A 22,232-nucleotide genomic window follows, 5' to 3' on the forward strand; every position below is an offset into this window, starting at 1 on the left:
CCTTAGCACGGTAACGTGGCATTCCCTTCATTTCCTCAGCACCCACACCAGAGCTGAGCACTGCCCAGTACTCATCATAACGTGGAAACAGAGACCCAGAAAGTCGAAAGTCATCTCAGTATTTGTTGAACTAGCCTGACCCTCCTCATGAGACCCAGAAGGCCAAAACCAGTCAAGTGCTGAGTTGCTAAAACAAATGCCTCTGTATAATATTGCTCTGGAAAGCCAATACTATAAAATATTGATATTGAATATAAAATGTCCATTAATATGTGGAGACAGAATGGATTTCTGTTGGCTTTATACATTTCGTGCTTCGTTAAAAAAAACGTTGCAGGAGATTAACAAAAAATCAGTACAGCATGAGCGGTGTCGTGCTTAATGAACAGGAGCAATGATCTAAATTTAACTTGCCCTCGTACAATTACATAACGTGTGACGTGAAATCAGGGCGCACACTTTGTGATTAACTGCGGCGATGAAAGCGTATTTAACGCGTGTTTAAGGGAAACTGAGTGTACATTAAGGCAAGGCCAATAATTATAATGTACCACCAGGAAGGGAAAAAAAACATTTCCATTTGCTATCATTAACAATGTGCCTGCCGAACAAGCACATAGGCATTTGTGGTAAGGAATACGAAAATGGTCTTATTGTCATTAAACGGGTGACCTCTGCATTCTAAGTCCAGTGTGCGAACCAATGCAAACAATGACACCAACTGCGGCTGTTATGCACAAAAAATATAAATGCGTATACTGTATAGGTGTATTTTTAGAAATAATGTGTGGTGTTTCTTCCCAATGTTATTCCCAGAGCGTTATTCTTGTCACGTGGAAAATCATTAATTTGTAATTTTCGCAGAGCATTGCGACCCCGTGTGTCTGAGAATGGATGTGCAAGAGATTTTCAAGGAACTCATGAAAAACCCTTCAAACACGATGGATTTCCTTGAAATGGACCACTGGTCTGACTCTTCATGGAAATGCATAAACTGGTCTGAGCTGGTCTGAAAGCAAGTCCAGGAGAAAAAAGCACGCTTCATTCGAGACCCAAAATATTGCACCTCTCGGCTTTGACATACCTCGAAGACACCAGTGGTGTTACCTTCATGAACCGAAAATTAAAGGCGCATCTTCGATTAGCACGGTTTATACTCTTTGGTTCTTTCGGTAAAATCACTTAGGTATAAAATAAATTAAATCACGACGTACCTATATAGCCTCTTGCTGTAACAGCAGCCCTTTTGCCCACTTCAGCAATTGTTTCTTGCTGTGGTTGTCCCACCTGATGACGGACGCTTGTGTTGCGCCCGAAACGTCGTGATTTAATTTATTTTATTTTATACCTACGTGACTTTACCGAAAGAACCAAAGAGTATGGATCCCTGCAGTCACGAAAACTTAAAAATTTAGATTAGTTCGGCATACATACATACATGCAACCCAAACTATGGACCACACGGTAAACCACTGCAGTATGCGCTCCTTTAACGGAGGAAAAGCAAAACTCCGCGAACTCTCCCCAGAAGCCCTTTTGTGACCAGCAAACCTCGACATTGACATTTAGCTCCTGAACATGTTACCACCATACGCAAAGCGTAGAGAGAAAATGAACGTGAACAGGACACGTTGCTTGAGCGATTGATGGCCAGAGGTCAGGAATACTGACAGTGTGGTAGCCGAGGATTGAAACACGTCCGCGATGACATCCACCGAGGAGATAGAGTGTTGAAATCAGCTCGTGGGCAGGTGCCAGGTGAATTATTGTCACGTCGTGGGATCATTAACGTTGGCAAGCGGCTTGGGGAAGCGTTCGCCCAGAAGAGGATTTACCATGTTCTTGGTTCTTTCCGTAAAGTCACGTAGATAGAAAACAAAAATCTCATTTAAAAGCAAAAAAACCCACGACGTTTCGATCGCAACACAAGCGGTCTTCTTCTTCTCTCCATCTGAAGAAGACCGCTTGTGTTGAAGTCATGGGTTTTTTGCTTTTGCTTTTAATTTAGATTTTTTTTTCTATCTACGTGGCTTTATCGAAAGAACCAAGAATATTAATTCCTGCAGTCACGAAAGATGTAAGTCTAGGATTTACCATCACTGATGATGATGGTGGTAAAGCTCATTCTGCAGGGAATTACTGACGTATCCAGTTGTGGACCCGTGAAAGCAGGGTGTGTACTTAAAGTTTCGTGTGAACACTGCACGGGTGACGTGTATTGTGTGAGGCACGGAGAGGGCATCGGATTAAATCAACGAAGCACACAATGTAATTGGTATTGACCAAACACCCTACAAATTACTCAATTGGGATTGAGCAGAGCGGCATTGTCGCTTCTGTAAAACCGCTGGCAGGGCCGTCCTTTTTCTTTCGTGTGGCAACAGCTACAATTTCACATTTAGACGTAAAAGGTTTCGTGACTGCAGGAATTAATATTCTTGGTTCTTTCGGTAAAGTCACGTAGGTAGAAAACAAAAAAAAGCAAAAACTAAATTTAGTTTTTGTTTTCTATCCACGTGACTTCACCGAAAGATCTAAGAATACAATTTCACATTCAGGCGGCCAAGCCAGGAGATAACCGCGTCAGGCGTATCGCTTTGATGTCTCCTTCGTTTTTTGTGGATTGGGCATTGCGTCGTTATACGTTGTATGGCCTGTTCCGGATGCTACCGGAGAGTTTTAAATTTTCCATTTGTGCATCAGGTATTCGCATCTGCCACGGTTTGTGCGAATGCGGTGTAAGGTGGGGACCGTGGGCTTCGTGGAAGATCAAACCCAGTGATCTTCTGCGTTGGCTCTGTCACGAGATATTTGTGATTTCTTTAAAACTCCATTCAGCTCCATTCAGCTTCATCGGGATGGAACTCGCATTGTTGAAGGTTAAGTGCATGGGTCCATTCTGCAAATGAGTCCTGAATAAGAGTCTTTAAAATAGTGTGGCTTTCCTGGCTGCAAGTGTAAATAAATAAAATCAGCATTCCAGCAAATTGTTTGAAATGAGACGTAAAAGTCATGGGAATGAGGCAAAATGTCTGCTTATTTATTGAGATGAGGGCAGTTTAATTGTGTTTACTTCAAGCTTAAGTGGCTGCTGTCAACGGTCTTTGAGCATTGTTCTAAAATACCCCAGTGCCATCATTACATAAACACAGCTTGGAAGGTTAACACTGCCTGATGAGAAAACATGAGCATACATAAGCAGACATCTGTTCTTTGTATCCATGTATAAACACAAATATGTTTAGTTAGCCTATTTGTTTTTCGGACCAATATCATCAAGCCACGTTTGTTTAAGCAAGAAAACTATTGATGACTTTTGACATTCTGGGCCTAATCATCAGAGTCTGGTTTGTTAAACAGCAACTGCTGCTGGACTATCAGATGTTATTGGCAAGAGTACTTCACATACAGTAAACTACGGGACCCAAAATAGCAACACTGTATTATAACATTAACTAATTGAACGCGTCTCGTTACACAAACACTGTCTTATATTCCCCTTAACGGCAGTGCTGTGTTGTTTATGCTGTAATAAAATCATACTGTCTTTGATATCGGGTGTAATCTATGCTCAGTGTTTATTTGCTACGCGCAAAAACTATTTTAGCCAGTCATCCAACTAGCCTGCGAGGGAGGACCATGATGCATCAGCACTAAGAATAACATCGGAGTGATCTGTACGGAGGAACAGGCAATAACGGAACAGAACGTGCAGACAAAAATAATGTGTAAACGACAACATTTTTTTACGATATTAACAAGATCAACAACAGCTGCGTGCAACCAAAAACAAGGCTCCAGCGAATTTAAGCAGCAACCGTCACGGGAACGCGGGAAGTTAACAGCGAACGGGTTAAGCAATATTTGTGTACAACACCAATTTTTGTCAATTTATTTCTCATCAATTTTACATTGTCATGTTTACATTTGACTTAGCTTCATCGTGTGAACAAGTGTGAACGTACACGTAAATATGTGCATGTGGATGCATTTTACATATATTTTAATGTTACATATGCTCGAGGCGTGTGTGAACACGTGCCCATGCTCAACATTTCATAAACTAAGCTCATATACAGTTGTGCCATGCTTTCCAATATATTAGAAGGAAAAAAAATAGGCCGTAGCCATGCCGTAGATAATATTATCCCTAGCAGTGGCTTGGCAAGTGTCTGCACTGCATTTTATGAAGAAGAAAAAAATGATGTATCGTTGAACGTAGGGTACGATAACTCTATATTAAGGGAAATGTGTTCGCTTTCCACTCCTGCTACCAAAGAGAAAGGGGGTCAACTTTAGTTGGTGGTGAAAGTTTGTTGAGAGCCTTTTACTTCAACTCCCATTCATTAATTTAGAGTATTTGGCTGCTATACATTTCCACATGATCAGCCACTTCGTTGGGCGATGATTTGTGATCGCCAGGTCGCTTCTGAAAAAGAGCAACATAGCTCAGTGGGCCTTACCTGGTAAAATTAAAAAAAATAGTTAAATAGTTTATAATATAGTGTGTACAATATCACTGGCCTTCAATGCAAACCCATATAACTACAATGAGTGTAAGGGATGTGGTCTGGAATTCCTTTCTGCGAGCCATCTATACTGTCCAGAACTGGATCAGATATTTTTTTCATAATAAGCAACACAATAATAATCCTCTTTTCTCAATGATATCCATGCCCCACTGTTTAATACAGTGTCTAAAATTGCAGTTTGCATTTACTGTAAATATAAATCCAAATTCGATGTAGACCGATGAAGTAATCCCCACAGCTAAATTCATAAGCTCAAGGTAAGTAGGCTAGTTGGGAGGATTGTTGTTGGTGTTAGTCAAGATTCATTGCGGGCCCGTGCCCTTGTGTTCCAATTTGTAGCGACTTTGCTGTGCTCACCGTCCTTGTGCGGAACTCGCCATCCATCGAAAAAGCGAAGATGCGGAAGGCTTCAACCATGTGTGACCTCCAGCGCTGCGCTCAAAATTAGCGGCGTTTCAGCAGAATTAAAATCTGCGCCCTCGCATTGTGCCTGCCCCCAGGGTCATCTCCACCGGGGTTTAACCGATGAGCCATTGACGTCACGAGTTGGTTGGATACCAAGCCACCTGCTGTGCGCTAAAGAGCTCTGAGATGCAAAAGCAGCAATAAATCCCTCCGATAGGAATAAAACGGATGCTCATGTTGGCCACGTGCACAGACAGGCGTTCACCCTGATTACTGCGTTGTTTTTGTTGTTGTTAAACTCAAGAGTGCTCAGACATGTGCAAGATGAAATCCTGGTTGGTCATCAACTTTGGTCAGCTCTGGGCATTATCTTTTCTGGATTATTAAACACGTGACGACAATTATAGATTTGAAGCTTTCGTGACTGCAAGGATTCATACTCTTAGTTATTTCGGTAAAGTCACGTAGGTAAAAAAATGAAATAAAAATTGATAAAAATTAAATAATAAAATCACGACGTTTCGGAGGCAACACAAGTCTCCGTCATCAGGTGGGACCGTCACAGCCAGATTTGCTGCATCAAGTGAGGGAGGGATTCAAGATGCAAGCTCTTAAATACCAGTGACTTTACCGAAAGAACTAAGAGTACGTGACGACAAGCTTCTGGGCAACTCTTCACGAACACCTTTAACGTAACGGAGCCATCTTTGCCGGTAAATAAAAAAAAATATCGCTTGTATTCTATTTAATAAACATGAATAATCAATGTCCTTGTTTGTGATGCGGGATGGCAAACATCATGCTACGCTGGGCACGTAGGGGAAGTGAGTCACGTCTTAGAGTGGAGCTGATGACTCAGGCATGTGTGTGTCGAGATGAGTTATTTGTGGTTGAACGAGCAAAGAATTGACGGAACAATCAAACGAGTGATGGGAAAAACTTGCAATGTCCAGCTGAGCTACAGCCCTTGCAACTACTGTCGTGTTTAATTCGAGAATTACGGTACACGGAAATGCGATATATTAAACAGCCATACATGTTTTACTGTGTTTACTGTAATTTGTGATGACGATCGCAGACTTACTGCGAGCATTACAATGTCACTGAGCGTTGTACAATTTGGCTTTCAGAAGTGGCTCGTGAAACACGACCTTGAAAGGTCGAGAGTGAGGGATTAGCAGCAGGTAGCAGCAGCAAGGGGCACGTGCTGTTTTTTTTAACTAAAAAAAACCCCGCACGCAGACACACACACACGTGGGTTTTGTTATGACCCTATTAATCCCCTGACCACCACACCTGCTAAACAGAACAGCACAGATGTCACGTAGGCCGGTGTTGGTACAGGCTGGCCTTCGTTTCACGTTAATGTCTAAACTGCCAAATCTGCAGGTGAGATAACACTGTGGCGTGGTCATTGAAAAGAAACACACAAATGCAGAGTAAAAACACGTTACAGACGTACTCTTTGGTTCTTTCGGTAAATTCACGTAGGCGAAAAAATAAGAATAAAAAGAAAAAAATAGAAATAACTAAATTAAATCACGACGTTTCGGAAGCAACACAAGCAAATTGTTTCTTGTTGTGGTTGTCCCACCTGATAACGGAAGCTTGTGTTGCTTCCGAAACATTGTGATTTAATTTAGTTATGTCTATTTATTATTTTTATTCTTATTCTTATTTTTTTTACCTACATGACTTTACCGAAAGATCCAGAGTATGGATCCTTGCAGTCACGAAAACTTCAAATCTAGAACGTTCCAGACGTGTGTGTTTTTTGTGTGACTTTATATCCTTCAGTATGCATATTCTTTTTCACATATATACAATGTCTGTATATACAGTGACATTAATGTATAGATACCCCACCAAATAAATACATATTGAGAGATGTCATACAAAGGAAACAACATTTTTACTCAAATACTCAACGTGTCTACTACGACCAATCTCAAATCGCTCGTTAAATTACGCATCACTTTCCTGATACATTTTGTCCAACATAGCCAGTCTGATTTGCTCACAACATTCAATGAAGAAAGAGGGTAATTAGAAATCAGTATGGTATATACTGTATATATATATGTGGATCGCTCTGTAGACGCAATACAGTTCATATATTGATCATAGTGGGCATACACTATATGGGAGTTCTAAACATGTTTTACTGGGTCTGTTTGCTCAGTTATTAAGACTCCAAATTTCGATTCCCATCACTCATCTGTTCATCTAAAGCCCTCTGTCGATCCACCGCTGGATGAAAGCCTCCCGTAGCCGTGTGGGTCACTTCGCTGGGCAGTGGAGGGCAGCTTGGACCGGGTCAGACGTTGCTCGCCAATTTGCGTTCGCAGTGGGCACAACTCAAACTCAGGTTGGCTTGAAACCAGTGGTTCTTAACCTTCACCGCAGCATTGCCCCCCTTTGGTTCTTAATCGTTAACAAATGTACAATATTTCGATTTAAAGCTTTCGTGACTGCAGGGATTCATCTTCTTGGTTCTTTCGGTTAAGTCACGTAGAAGGGAAGTAATAAAATAATAAAAATAAAACATAATAAAATAATTATCACGACGTTTCGGCTACAACGCAAGCAGCCGTCTTCAGGTGAAGAATGAGACACTGCCAAGCTTGGAGCTTATATATAAGCTGGGTTGGAGGTGGAAGAAGAGCGCCTTAACATACTTATAACATTCCCTCCGTTTGTTAATGCTACCCCCTACCCCCTCCCTTTGATGCTGCTAATCCTGCATAATGCATGGGCATAATATGACTTTGAAACCCCCCCGCCCACCTCCTACGCATTTCCCATGAATATGCTAAATTCCTCTTGATATGCACATTCTTTTGTTAAGGCGCTCTTCTTCCACCTCCAACCCAGCTTATATATAAGCTCCAAGCTTGGCAGTGTCTCATTCTTCACCTGAAGACGGCTGCTTGCGTTGTAGCCGAAACGTCGTGATAATTATTTTATTATGTTTTATTTTTATTATTTTATTACTTCCCTTCTACGTGACTTTACCGAAAGAACCAAGAAAATGTACAATACTCTTTGTTTTTTTCGGTAAAGTCACGTAGCTATAAAATAAAATAAATCACGACGTTTCGGACGCTTGTGTTGCGCCCGAAACGTGATTTATTTTATTTTATACCTACGTGACTTTACCGAAAGAACCAAAGAGTATGGATTCATTCAGTCACGAAAGCTTCAAATAAAAAATGTACAATGTTAATTGCTACATAGGGTTTGATTAAACAAAGTAAGTTGTTAAATTTCGATCTAAAGCTTTTGTGACTGCATGGATTCATATTCTTGGTTCTTTCGGTAAAGTCACGTAGAAGGGAAGTAATAAAATAATAAAAATAAAACATAATAAAATAATTACCTGCAATCATTGGAAGGACGTAATAAACCATTTCGGATCTTAACTGATTGTTGTTCACGTTTACGGTGACTTTCAGACCGCAGTCCACTCACTGGCATTGAATGTGTATCTTGTGTTCTCCACAGGGAATGCATTATTTTTATCCGCTGCGGGTCTCCTGACACCGCTCTCCCATTGACATGTTTCATTGCTTCTGCATACTATTAACATTCCCTCCCTTTGTTAATGCTACCCACTACCCCCCTCCCTTTGATGCTGCTAATCCTGCATAATGCATGGGCATAATATGACTTTGAAACCCCCCCGCCCACCTCCTACGCATTTCCCATGAATATGCTAAATTCCTCTTGATATGCACATTCTTTTGTTAAGGCGCTCTTCTTCCACCTCCAACCCAGCTTATATATAAGCTCCAAGCTTGGCAGTGTCTCATTCTTCACCTGAAGACGGCTGCTTGCGTTGTAGCCGAAACGTCGTGATAATTATTTTATTATGTTTTATTTTTATTATTTTATTACTTCCCTTCTACGTGACTTTACCGAAAGAACCAAGAAAATGTACAATACTCTTTGTTTTTTTCGGTAAAGTCACGTAGCTATAAAATAAAATAAATCACGACGTTTCGGACGCTTGTGTTGCGCCCGAAACGTGATTTATTTTATTTTATACCTACGTGACTTTACCGAAAGAACCAAAGAGTATGGATTCATTCAGTCACGAAAGCTTCAAATAAAAAATGTACAATGTTAATTGCTACATAGGGTTTGATTAAACAAAGTAAGTTGTTAAATTTCGATCTAAAGCTTTTGTGACTGCATGGATTCATATTCTTGGTTCTTTCGGTAAAGTCACGTAGAAGGGAAGTAATAAAATAATAAAAATAAAACATAATAAAATAATTACCTGCAATCATTGGAAGGACGTAATAAACCATTTCGGATCTTAACTGATTGTTGTTCACGTTTACGGTGACTTTCAGACCGCAGTCCACTCACTGGCATTGAATGTGTATCTTGTGTTCTCCACAGGGAATGCATTATTTTTATCCGCTGCGGGTCTCCTGACACCGCTCTCCCATTGACATGTTTCATTGCTTCTGCATACTATTAACATTCCCTCCCTTTGTTAATGCTACCCACTACCCCCCTCCCTTTGATGCTGCTAATCCTGCATAATGCATGGGCATAATATGACTTTGAAACCCCCCCGCCCACCCTCCTACGCATTTCCCATGAATATGCTAAATTCCTCTTGATATGCACATTCTTTTGTTAAGGCGCTCTTCTTCCACCTCCAACCCAGTTTATATATAAGCTCCAAGCTTGGCAGTGTCTCATTCTTCACCTGAAGACGGCTGCTTGCGTTGTAGCCGAAACATCGTGATAATTATTAAATGATGTTTTATTTTTATTATTTTATTACTTCCCTTCTACGTGACTTTACCGAAAGAACCAAAAAAATAAGTTGTACTTACGTGCCCTTGCTTAATTTGTGTTTTCGATTATTTAACTTCTGAAACAAAAAACGTGGTCATGTCTCGCACCCCCAGAAAGGGCATCTCGCACCCCCAGGGAATGCGTGTCCCCCAGGCTAAGAAAAAACATTGACTTGAACCACCGCACCCCGTGGTTGACATACTTACGCGGTTGACTTGCCAAATGAATCAAATATCGACGGGCTCTCCTCCTCTGGCTAACAAACAATCATTTTGATGGTGTTTAGTCGAACCAAACAGTGCTGCGCCCACTTTATAGAACGTGTGGTAATGGTGTTATGGCCAAGATATTTCTCACCCACCTCGCGTTTAGCTAACTCGGAACACCTCATACGCACGTTTGCACTGCAGTAGCCTTGTGATAGTATGAGTGAGTATATACTGTATATTTGAATATTAGGAGACTATGGAAACACGTGGAAAGTATTGAGGCTGAGTCATTATTTATACATACAAGACTGCTAGGAAGAGAACACGCGCACTGTCGCTTGAATATTTACGTGTGCAGAGGTAAAACTATACCACGGTGCACGCTTGCACAGATGAATAGTATCCTGCTGACATGCTGCAGCTTGTGGATGGAGCTGTGTGTCACAATACTCTGTGATGTACATGCATTATAAAGACGCGAGCAAAAATATCGAACACCCGGTCAAACGCATGAAATGCTGGCGGTGACATTTTACGGTATTGTCGTGCATGTCAGCTTTGTTCCCAATTCAATTTCAAAATGCCACACATTGGTATCAGCATCCCCCGCTGTGAATATTTAATCAATGCAGATTGCTCTGTTTCTGGGGTGTGGCTCTGTGAGCAATGAATAACACAGTAATATACAAATAAATTATCCCATTCACTGCAGAGCAGAAATTCCTCTTATCCGCGATCCTACGACCCGCGAATCCGATCATCCATAGGAGCCATCATCATCATGATCACGATACATGGGCAGAGAGTCCGGAGGTATCCACTGCGCATTTCGTCATTTGTTGTTTCCACTTTCCTCTGTCTTGTGCCAATATGCTCAAGTAGTGGCCACATCTTTCTGGCACCAATCTCTGTCGACGTCAAGCCATTCTCCGTTAGCTCTTCCTCTCTTTCAGATACCTTACATTTTTCTGGACAACACACTTTAAATGTTGCTGTTGTTGTCCATCCTGTATATATGTGTGCCGTAGGGTACACAAAACTTTTATAAGCACCCCATTTTCTTCCTATCATCCGCGTCTTTCCAACCTGAATTGCATAACAACTGTTGTCAAATTTTGACTTAAAGCTTTCGTGACTGCAGGAATTCATATTATTTGGGTCTTTCGGTAAAGTCACGTAGATAGAACAATACAATAATAAAAAAAATTAAATTAAAATAAACTGAATACAAAATAATTAAACATATCACGACGTTTCGATCGCAACACAAGCAATCGTCATCACCTGCTTTTTTTATATTAACTTAATTTTCATTCTTATTATTTGTTATTGTATTGTTCTATCTACTTGACTTTACCAAAAGACCCAAAGAATATGAACTGCTGTTATATTTAAGTATTTTTTTACGAATAATTGGAGCCATGCTGCAAATGATTCCCGAGTGATTCCTGTTATCCACAACATTTCTCTGATAAGTGGAGTCAATTTGCAGATAAGATGATCAACGACGTGTTTCCACCACATCACCACGGGCAGGAGGAGGTCTAACTCTATCAGCCAATTCGTTGAAAGGCAGGCAACAATAATCTGCATCGGTCTGTTGGCTGCTTATGTAATGACATTAACACAGCAAACACATAAATGTAAAAACAACTGCCTTATGTAATCCTGCATTTCATGTTTTGTTTATACGGCACAATACTCTGAACTATAGCCGCTATATACCGTACGCTGTAGAAACAATACCTAGTATAATCACCTAGGAATGTCTGTCCTTAACGCTCGTGACGTCACTCCACATCGACCAGCCCCCCTCATTAATATTCATGAGCAGGTGACGTCCTCCAAATGGACACCCCCCCCCACCCTATTCTTAGGTTTTTTCCGGTAAAGTCACGTAGGTAAAAAAATAAAATAAAAATTAATAAAAGTAAAATAAAAAATAAAATAAAAATCACAACGTTTCGGAGGCAACACAAGCTTCCGTCTTCAGGTGGAACCGTCACAGCACGATTGCTGTTTCAAGTAAGAGAAATTCCAAGAAAACAGTCCTTGTATATATACTGGTTGAGGGTGGGAGGAGCCAAGGCAGGATATTATTATTGTGGGGTTCGGTGCGGCTGAAGCACGCTGCTAGGAATGAGCCTTTGTTGTGTAGAGCGGGTGACGTCACTCAATATGGAGGACTTTCCCTTCACTAATAATCATGCGTAAGTGACGTCACTCCACATCGAACAGCCACCCTCATTAATAATCATGAGCAAGTGACGTCACTCCTCATGGAGGGCCCGAGGCGCCTCCTCCCCACTCCCCGGTGTCAACTTACAACCCTCACTACAAAGGCAGAACCCTCACGTCACGAGATCTCCGTAACGCTGTTGAGACATCAAAGTAAAAAGGACGTCATGATGAACAAGGGATTATAACCTGAAAATGAAATAGGTCTGTGTCACCGCGCCCTTACAAAATGCACACGCTTTAATGTAGTTAATATCACGTCGCGGTCTGCTTTTTGCTTGCAAGTTTCAGATTTACTGCAATACACCCGCCCTTGGACGGGCAAAAGGCTAGTTTTCATATAAATCGTTTCACCAAGTTGTTGGGGTAGTACATCTTTATGTAATAACGTGATAACCACGATAGCTCATGCATATGACCAAATCACGCGGAATGCATCCTATCTTGTTTGAGAACTCGCAAGCTAAGCAGGAGTTGAGCTTGCATAGTTCTTGGATGGGGCAACCACAAAGCATAACAGGTGTTCTAGAATCTGGGCCTACGTTATGGGTAGCAGAATAGAAACAAAACCCCCAGTATATTATTGTACTACACTTCTACGCTCCCTCATCTCTGTTTCCCCATTTTAGAAACCCACAGTAAACCAAAGTTCAGAAGCCCTTATCCAGCAGTTGATTTACATCGGACTGCACGTGTACAATAGGCTACCAGATTTATTTGTGCTATTGCTATGGAAATCAATATCGTGACGTAAGTGTTTTTCCACATACAAAACGTGGTATATATTAAAATTAATTATGCATAATACCAGAGTGGTTTCACTATACGTGTGTAGTGACATAGAATGAGCTATGTAGCAGCATAGCGCTGGCTGCTGGCGGGGAAGGGAATCTGCAGCTTACAGCAGCCCTGACGTCAGCAGGCCACGTGATACACCAGAGGGGATATCTGGGGGAAAGTTTACAGAAGGGGCACGTGGGGAGAGCCCTGGAACCCGCTGGTAGGTTCTAGAGAGGGGGCGTGGCCGGGGCAGAGCGAGGCCACGCTGGGAGCATGAAAGGGGGCCCTGAGTGAGAGCTCGGGGCTGTCATTTGGAGTGGGATCCCCGTCGTGCTGTTGAAGATCGTCGCCGTTGTCGCTGTCGTCTCGTCGCCATCGTCGCTGTCGTCTTCACTCGATATTGCGCTGCTAGACGGTAGTTGGCTGTCTCGGTTCAGCGCCGTTGGTGTTAGACGGCTAGTATTGTGTATAGGCGAGCAACCCACGTAGAGTTGTGTATAAGCGAGCGACAGAAGAGTGTGTACCAGCGTACGGTGTGTGTTGTGCAAAGGGTGCTCAGTTAAATAAAATAAGTGCCTCTAAGTGTTAGCGTCTCCGAGTTAGTCACTACACGTGTTTAGGGGCTGTCCATAAATGACGTCACGCGATTTTGGCCGATTTTTGACCCCCCCCTCCCCCCCTCGTCACACGGCGTCACAACAAGTCAGACCCAGAGGCGTAGCTAGGGGGGGCAGGGGGGTACATATGTCCCCGGGCGCCAAGGTAAAGGGGCGCCAAAATGAATCTTACAACGTTACATTATAACTTATTGCGGTGGGCGCGTCAGCCTGAAACGACTGCACAAATCTGCACCTCAACCTAAAAGTTCATATATCCCGCCACACACAGCCTACATGTCATGTAATTACATTTTGGTACGCGCGCCTATTAAGAACTTACATGGAAGAACGTCCCAAACAACAGACAGGCGCAGTCTTTCAGCCTTAGTCACTGGCCTGTGTTTTGGTGGTGGAAACTACGACGGCCTATTTTTAGTTCTTATTAGTGACACCACGCTCTAGAGTCTAGGCGGCTGCAGCAGCCGGAGCAGCCCACGCACGTCAACATAGCGTGGCCTTCATTTAGCAGCACAATGTTATGACAATGCTGCTGTGATGACTGGGCATATCCGGCCTTCAACAACGAATATGTGACAAAAATCACAGAGCATTGTTTGTCAACTGTGACAACCACAGCTTAAACTTAGCAGGAGTACACTCAGCTAAACAGGATCCACTTGTCGTCACATTTTTTGGAACATTTGAAAGTATATATTTGTTTTTCTCTCGTTCAACAATTCGTTGGGAAGAGTTAAAAACAGCTGTGCACATCACAGTAAAGCGGTAGTCTGAAACACGCTGGAGTGCACGATCAGAAGCTGTTAAAGCTATCTATGAAGGACTGGATGAACTAGTAGGGCTGCTAGACAAATTATCGGAGGACGTAACTATGACGCCTGAAACCAGAAGTGATGCAGAACAGTTACAGGCATGCGTATTAAAATTTTACTTCATAGTTTTATTGCATTTCTGGAATGTCATTCTTGGAAAAATTGATCGTGTTCAGAAGCGCTTACAGGATCCTACTATGAATTTCAAGGAAGCAGCAACCGATCTTGAATCTTTGGAGCATGAATTTGTCAAGCTTCGTGATGTAGAAAACGCCAAAACAAGATGCACAGCCTGGGGGATCGATGTGGACAGAAGAATTAGGCGACGTCGGAAGATGCCAGGATAACTGGCAAGAGATGCAGAACTTTCAGCAGAAGAAGAAATTGTGCGCGTTATGAAGAGCGTATTTTATCGACTTCAACAGGAGATGTCAACACGGTTTTTACGACTAAAAAAAGACCTGAACACAAAATTTGGATTTCTGCTGGACGTCAAAACTCTTCTATCCGACACAGATGTCGATGCAATTCGTCTAAATTGCACAGATTTTGGAAATTTCTATGACACCGACATCAATGGCCACGAACTTTTCACAGAAATTGGAGATTGCAAAATGCTGCTCAGTAACCGGAATGAAGTTCTACCAAAAACTCCTTTGGATCTTCTTGGTTTCATTGTGTTTTATGGAGACGACATATTTCCGAATTTGCGAATTTCACTGCAAATGTTATTAACAATAGCAGTTTCAATTGCAAGCTGTGAGTGGTCGTTCAGCAAATTGAAACTTATTTTGTCGTATTTGCGTGCTTCAGTGGGACAAGATCGTCTGAGCGATCTTGCTCTTCTTAGCGTTGAAAGAGAAACATTGGAAAATACAGATTTTGATTACGTGATTGACCAGTTTGCGACAGTGAAATCAAGAAAAATTAATCTTTTGTAGACTATGTCAACCAGTCTACGACAGTGACTGAGTGAGCCATGTAATATAATTTCTATAAATTTGCTTCTTTAAATACAATGTTTCATTAAAATTTAAATTGTTACTCCTTATTCGATGTAATAGGAAAATGTGATTAAACGGGGGGGGGGGGGGCGCCAATTTTATAGTTCGTCTCCGGGCGCAAAATATCCGAACTACGCCTTTGGTCAGACCCCCCTCAAATATGACGTCACAAAGCTCTGCCCCACCCCCAAAAAAAATATATTTCCATTTTGAAAATAAAACATGCTTCAAATCACTTTAAACTATTGTCATTGTAGTGCGTATTTAATGTGGCGCTGTACTCTGATATTGTAGGAGAAAACATTTATTAAAAAGGAGGCGTTGGAAAGCTGAAATTTTGCATAAAATTAACTTTAAAATATTGAACGTCTAACTAAAACTGCAGATGTTCAGAATATGATATTGAAATTATCTTATAATTATAAAATATTAAAAGTAAGTATAACTATAAAAAAATACTTGAAACTTTGTAGTAGAACGAAGAAAAATGGAGAGTACAATTATAACAATCACATATTCATTTCACAGAATGAAAAGCCCTGGTAGAATCATTAGAATCAAAATGTTTAATAACAATCATTATTTTTTTTTACAAAATTGATGCTTCTCCATTCTCCCATGGAGAAGCAAAATGCTCCTTCATGGAATTAATAAAAGGTGACCTTAGTAAATTAAAATATTAAAATAGTTAATAATGAAAATTAATCAAAATTTGTTGTTATAACAATTCTATTTAATTAATATTGATTTAAAGTTGCGCATTTTGATGTGACGTCACATTTCTCAAACCCTCCCTCCCCCCATCGTCACACATCGTCACAAATGTCTGACCCTCCTCCCCCCCTAGGTACGTGACGTCATTTATGGACGGCCCCTGAGAACACTTGTACATGTGTTGTGTTGTAGCTAAATGTCAGTTTTAACCAGGTTGCATTTCCTCGAGAAACCTAGAAACAAATGCAAGAAACCATATCTTCCAAATTAAACACATTATTGGGTGATATTGCATTGGCATTGGTGCGCAAGCACAACCAACTAACATCTCAATACATCCGTCAATGACTCCGTGGCTTTAAAAGGAAAATATATCACAGGTGACGTTTCTGGCAGTGGTCCTTCTTTAATAGCACACGTGCTTAGCATTAACGTAACATTCACAGAGAGCTGTGTGTGTATGATCATTGGTGGGGGATCAGTAAGTGTGGAGTGGTTAGCGCACGTACTGGCCGATTTAATCCGGCGACCTGAGTTCGATTCCTGCTCATGACCAATAATAGTGGCGAATATGTAAATCGGTCCAGGGCTCAAGTCGATTCAGTCTCAAATGATTACCTGGTGTGGTATAAAAGCAAAAGAACCTGGGAGACAAAGACGGCCGGACGTGGTGTTGGCCACCGCCCCACCCTCGTATGCGGTGCCGGCCTTCATAGGTGCTCGCTAATAACACTTACCCCAACAGTCTGTTAAAGGCTACACAGCGGATCTTCGTCTTTGTGTGTATACTGAGGCTGTGTAAGTAAATAAATTCAGTGTGTTAGGGTATATGTGCCATGCTGGAGCATGAAAGGCACTGGCACAAGTGGTATGAATAAGGGCTGTTGCCCGAAACGTCGCCAATTACTACATATATAGTTACCCTTATTGAACAATATATTTGGTTATATCTCCAAAATTAAACAATAACATGTAAACTGTAGATAGAGAAAAAAAACTCCAACTGCAATTGGTCAAATATCTCAGGCAGGGACTATGCTGAAAACATCCCCCATCCTGTGACAAGGCAGTGCTTCACCCTGTCAGGCAGAAAGGTACATACACGTGTTCTGCAGTCCCTTGTTTACGCCGCTTCTATCGAATTGCTGTAGAAGATACAACATATTGTGGAACGCTTTGATGTCGTCTGCCGGCCGAGTTGCCCTAGAAAAGTAGCCTCTTAGCTCAGTGGGCTTGACTGGGGAAAATACACTTCGGTAATATATTCTAAGCGAACACTCCAAAGTATGCACCGATGTAATACGCTGCTGTTTTATGCAATGTAATCTTATAACAATGAAAAGCAAATGACAGGTGTATCTTTGAAGATATTCAATCGCGCTAAATATGCCCACAGTATACAACCACATTGTATGGACCTCCACATGTACACTACACACATGCACATCACAACATCAATTATAAATGCACTTCATGATACGTTTTATATGCTGCCCTATCTATGCATTGGAAGAAACACACTCCACTTTATTATTAAGCAAGTTCTGAATTTTTTTTGCTTAAGTTTATGAGAAGAATACTACAAAAAATACTCCAGTATTGAGTAAACGTGTCTGATTTTTTTGCCATTTGTGCAATATTGTAAATTTAAAAAAAACCCACACTCGGACATCACAACAGCATCACAACACTCTATCTTTCTCAAAGTCAAATAGCACCAAACTCCTTATTCCAGGAGCTCGCCTTGCCTGCCAGCTAAATACAACAGCCAATGGGGAGTGCGGGCTGGTTACATCAGCGGGACTCAACAACCCAGAGCATTTTCTCTCTCTCTCTCCCCTTACCCCTATCAACCACACGGGCGAAAATCTCTCTCCTGCCAGCCAGCCAGCACAACAGCCAAGCCCTGCCCCCCACACACGCACACGCACCGACACACACACACGCACTGACACACACCGTTGATAAGAACAATGCTGCATGGCATGCGAGTGTGTCACTCGCATGCACAGCGCTCGTGGTGACGGAGCGCGCGGGGCAGGGAACAGCCCGGACCATTCAAGGGGGGCTGCTGGTGGTGGTGCAGCAGCAGCAGCCATCCAGAGGTAAGAAAGAACGCATTGTTGTGTTAGTAGTAGGCGCGTGTGTTGCCTTAGAACCAACACAGCGAGGGAAGGAATGAACACCTTCCTTCACGTTCAATAGCCACACGCGCAGACGCAGCGGTGACAAGCCACGCGTGCGCACATCGTAACGCCGCTGTGGCAAGACGCAGCGGTCTCGCTGCAAATATGCACACGGCCAGTTCGGAGTGGTGGTGATGCCGCTGTTGTCGTGTGCCCCCTGAGTAAGTGCGGCAAGGACAAGGCCGGCCACACTGTAGCCAGTCGATGTAACATTCGCTCTCTCACTCACACACACACAGTGTGTGTGTGTGAGAGAGAGAGAGCGAGGTGTGTAGTTGAGTGTGCCGAGTGTCAATGCGTGCAGCGGTGTGGTTGGTGGTCGCTTGCCAAAGCGCGTCCGTGCCTCCCATCGTGCTTGAGGGGGGGGGGGGTTGCGGTGTGGATGGGATGCCGCTACCAGCGTCGGGGATGAAAAAGGCGCTTTGGTGCAGTGTGCCGCTCATTCGCAGGACGTGCGTGTGGACACACACACGGGCGCGCGCAATACTGTAGAGTCTTGGACGATTGCCGAGAGAATGCAGTGAACTGTGGATTTGACCACATCTTGGAATAATCACAAAGTCACAACCCTGGTGAGCCCCCCAAACCCCCCACCCCCCCCGCTCGTTGGGTTAGAACAGCAGCCGCCGGACAAGCCGTGGGTCTCCGTGTGGGCACGCGTGTGTCGTGTGTGTGTACCTGTGTGTGTGTACCTGTGTGTGTCTGTCTGTGTGTGTGTCTGTGTGTGCGCGTGTTTGTGTGCGCGTGTGTGTGTGTGCGCGTGTGTCTATGTGCGTGTGTCTGTGGGTGTGTGTCTGTGTGTACGTGTGTCTGTCTGTGTGCGCGTGTGTCTGTGTGCATGTGTCTGTGTGTGCGTGTGTCTGTCTGTGTGTCTCTGTGTGTGTGTGCATGTGTCTGTGTGCGCGTGTGTCTGTGTGTGTGTGTCTGTCTGTGTGCGCGTGTGTCTGTGTGTGCGTGTGTGTGCGCGTGTCTGTGTGCGTGTGTCTGTGCGCGTGTCTGTGTGCGTGTGTCTGTGTGTGTGTGTGCATGTGTCTGTGTGTGTCCGCGTGTGTCTGTGTGTGTGCGCGCGTGTGTCTGTGTGCGCGCGTGTGTGTGTCTGTGTGTGCGCGTGTCTGTGTGTGCGTGTGTCTGTCTGTGTGCGCGTGTGTCTGTGTGTGTGTGCGCGTGTGTCTGTGTGCGTGTGTCTGTGTGTGTGCATGTGTCTGTGTGTGTCCGCGTGTGTCTGTGTGTGTGCGCGCGTGTGTCTGTCTGTGTGCGTGTGTCTGTCTGTGTGCGCGTGTGTCTGTGTGTGTGTGCGCGTGTGTCTGTGTGCGTGTGTCTGTGTGTGTGTGTGTGTGCATGTGTCTGTGTGTGTGCGCGTGTGTCTGTGTGTGTGTGCGCGTGTGTCTGTGTGCGTGTGTCTGTGTGTGTGCATGTGTCTGTGTGTGTCCGCGTGTGTCTGTGTGTGTGCGCGCGTGTGTCTGTGTGTGTGTGCGTGTGTCTGTCTGTGTGCGCGTGTGTCTGTGTGTGCGTGTGTTTGTCTGTGCGCGCGCGTGTCTGTGTGTGTGTCTGTGTGTGTGTGCGCGTGTCTGTGTGTGTGTGCGCGTGCGTGTGTGTCTGTCTGTGTGCGCGTGTGTCTGTGTGTGTGTGCGTGTGTGTCTGTGTGTGCGCGTGTGTCTGTGTGTGTGTGTCTGTGTGTGTGCGCGTGTGTCTGTGTGCGCGTGTGTCTGTGTGTGTGTGTCTGTCTGTGTGTGCATGTGTCTGTATGCGCGTGTGTCTGTGTGTGTGTGTGCGTGTGTCTGTGTGTGTGCGCGTGTGTCTGTGTGCGCGTGTGTCTGTGTGTGTGTGTCTGTCTGTGTGTGCATGTGTCTGTGTGTGTGTGCGTGTGTCTGTCTGTGTGCGCGTGTGTCTGTGTGTGTGCGCGTGTGTCTGTGTGTGCGTGTGTGTGTGCAAGTGTGTCTGTGTCTGTGTGCGCGTGTGTCTGTGTCTGTGTGTGTGTGTCTGTGTGTGTGTGTCTGTCTGTGTGTGCATGTGTCTGTGTGTGTGTGCGTGTGTCTGTCTGTGTGCGCGTGTGTCTGTGTGTGTGCGCGTGTCTGTGTGTGCGTGTGTGTGTGCAAGTGTGTCTGTGTCTGTGTGCGCGTGTGTCTGTGTGTGTGCGCGTGTGTCTGTGTGTGCGTGTGTGTGTGCAAGTGTGTCTGTGTCTGTGTGCGCGTGTGTCTGTGTGTGTGCGCGTGTGTCTGTGTGTGCGTGTGTGTGTGCAAGTGTGTCTGTGTGCGCGTGTGTCTGTGTGTGTGCGCGTGTGTCTGTGTGTGCGTGTGTGTTTGCAAGTGTGTCTGTGTCTGTGTGCGCGTGTGTCTGTGTGTGTGCGCGTGTGTCTGTGTGTGCGTGTGTGTGTGCAAGTGTGTCTGTGTCTGTGTGCGCGTGTGTCTGTGTGTGTGTGCGCGTATGTCTGTGTGTGTGTGCAAGTCGTCCCCTTTCATCCGCAACACTTTCCAAGTGGTGACGCTCTCCAACCGTGCCCATCTGCGTGTCTACGCAGAGGGAGGAGGCATTGTTATTATGAGTTCTGTGCATTGTTGTCAGTAACAAACAAAAAAAAACCCAACAACTTGCAAACGCGTAATTGTACACGTGCTTGTGTAGCACAGTGCAATATTATGATCATCAATCATCAGCCATGGTCAATCCACTGCTGGATGAATCCCACCGTCGCCGCCACATCCTCTCGCGTTATCGCGATGCAATAATGATCCACCTGGCGCCCGCACTCTGAGTTGCTTTCACCGCTCCGTCTCCACGCAGCACGTCCCCTCCCTGGACGCGTTCCACTCCTCGTCTGCCATTCCGTTGGCAGTGCGCTTGCCCATAGGGTGTGTTACATGGTAACGTGTCCCTCGATCTGGAGACGGGGCTCTGCTCAGTTTCACTTCGCTCGCCAGCCTGGAAGACGTAATTAACCCATTCCGATTCATAATTGACGTGCGTATGCCGAGTCAGCTGATTTCATGCAATGACCGGCGATCATTGTGCGGCGCTGAAGCGAAATCAAATTGAGGGTCAATGATTGCCCCATCGGTAATTGTTCGGGGAGCTGCTTCGGTGGCATGGTCAGCAAGACACCGGAGTTGCTATCCGGAGGTCGCCGGTTCGATCTCCAGATATTTGTTTAATCTCCCCGGCTCTGTCGACCCCAGGGTATGATTTTATACACCACAGTTAATAGGCAGGTCGCCTTTCGTGGAGTAAAGAGTGGGTTCTATCACCGCTTCTAAGACGTCTGGCCAGCATTGGAAGAGTAGGCCAAGTACCATCGAGAGGGCCTCTTTAGAGCACCGTTCAGTGGAGGCCCTTCTGCCAGCAGTGGCTGGAGGACGCAATTGCAGGGCTGCCCGGTTTTACATTTTCACATTCACTGGGACGTTATGGGGTTTAAGTACTTGGTAGGGAAATGTAGCCATAGGGTTACATATAACTGTAGCCACACTACTTGTGGTACAGTGGCTATAATGTGTTGTGTTGTCAACATATAGGACATTACTGCAGGTAGTAAACATATTGAGCTTGTTCTAAAGACACTGAATTATGTATGCGAACATTAGCATGGTGCTTTTAATGTAAATATCTGGTTATGCACAGTGGTTCTGTACCATAGATTTATGACTTTACAATAAGTACTTTGACTCGCAACGTAGCAGAGGGGTGAATTGACAGTTTATGTCCCTTACAGTCACGAAAGCTTCAAATCTAGAAGTAATGGAATATTTAAATACGTAATTTAATGCTCTGGTTTCTTGCCACATGTACAAAACTTAAAAAAGGAGTGGGCCCACAATGAAAATGCAGGGCCCTGATGAAAAATATCTCGACTTTCATGATTTTCTGGATTAATAAATTATATTACTAACTTATGTCTTATTTCACAATTTTATCCAAATTATTTG

The 22,232-nt window shown here is 43.8% G+C and overlaps 1 protein-coding gene across 1 annotated transcript in view; it reads left to right on the forward strand.

Annotated features, from left to right (window-relative positions):
- The first annotated feature begins 17,952 nt into the window (after positions 1-17,952).
- The window catches only part of RHOBTB2 (Rho related BTB domain containing 2), an 86,797-nt gene continuing 82,517 nt past the window's right edge, over positions 17,953-22,232 (forward strand). Inside the window, exon 1 of the mRNA XM_078593253.1 lies at positions 17,953-18,231. The gene's annotated coding sequence lies outside the window, so the exon portion shown is untranslated. The remainder of the gene's footprint in view (positions 18,232-22,232) is intronic.

This window comes from Lampetra planeri, chromosome 4 (genome assembly GCF_965212315.1).
Source record: "Lampetra planeri chromosome 4, kcLamPlan1.2.h2, whole genome shotgun sequence".
NCBI classification, from domain to species: domain Eukaryota; kingdom Metazoa; phylum Chordata; class Hyperoartia; order Petromyzontiformes; family Petromyzontidae; genus Lampetra; species Lampetra planeri.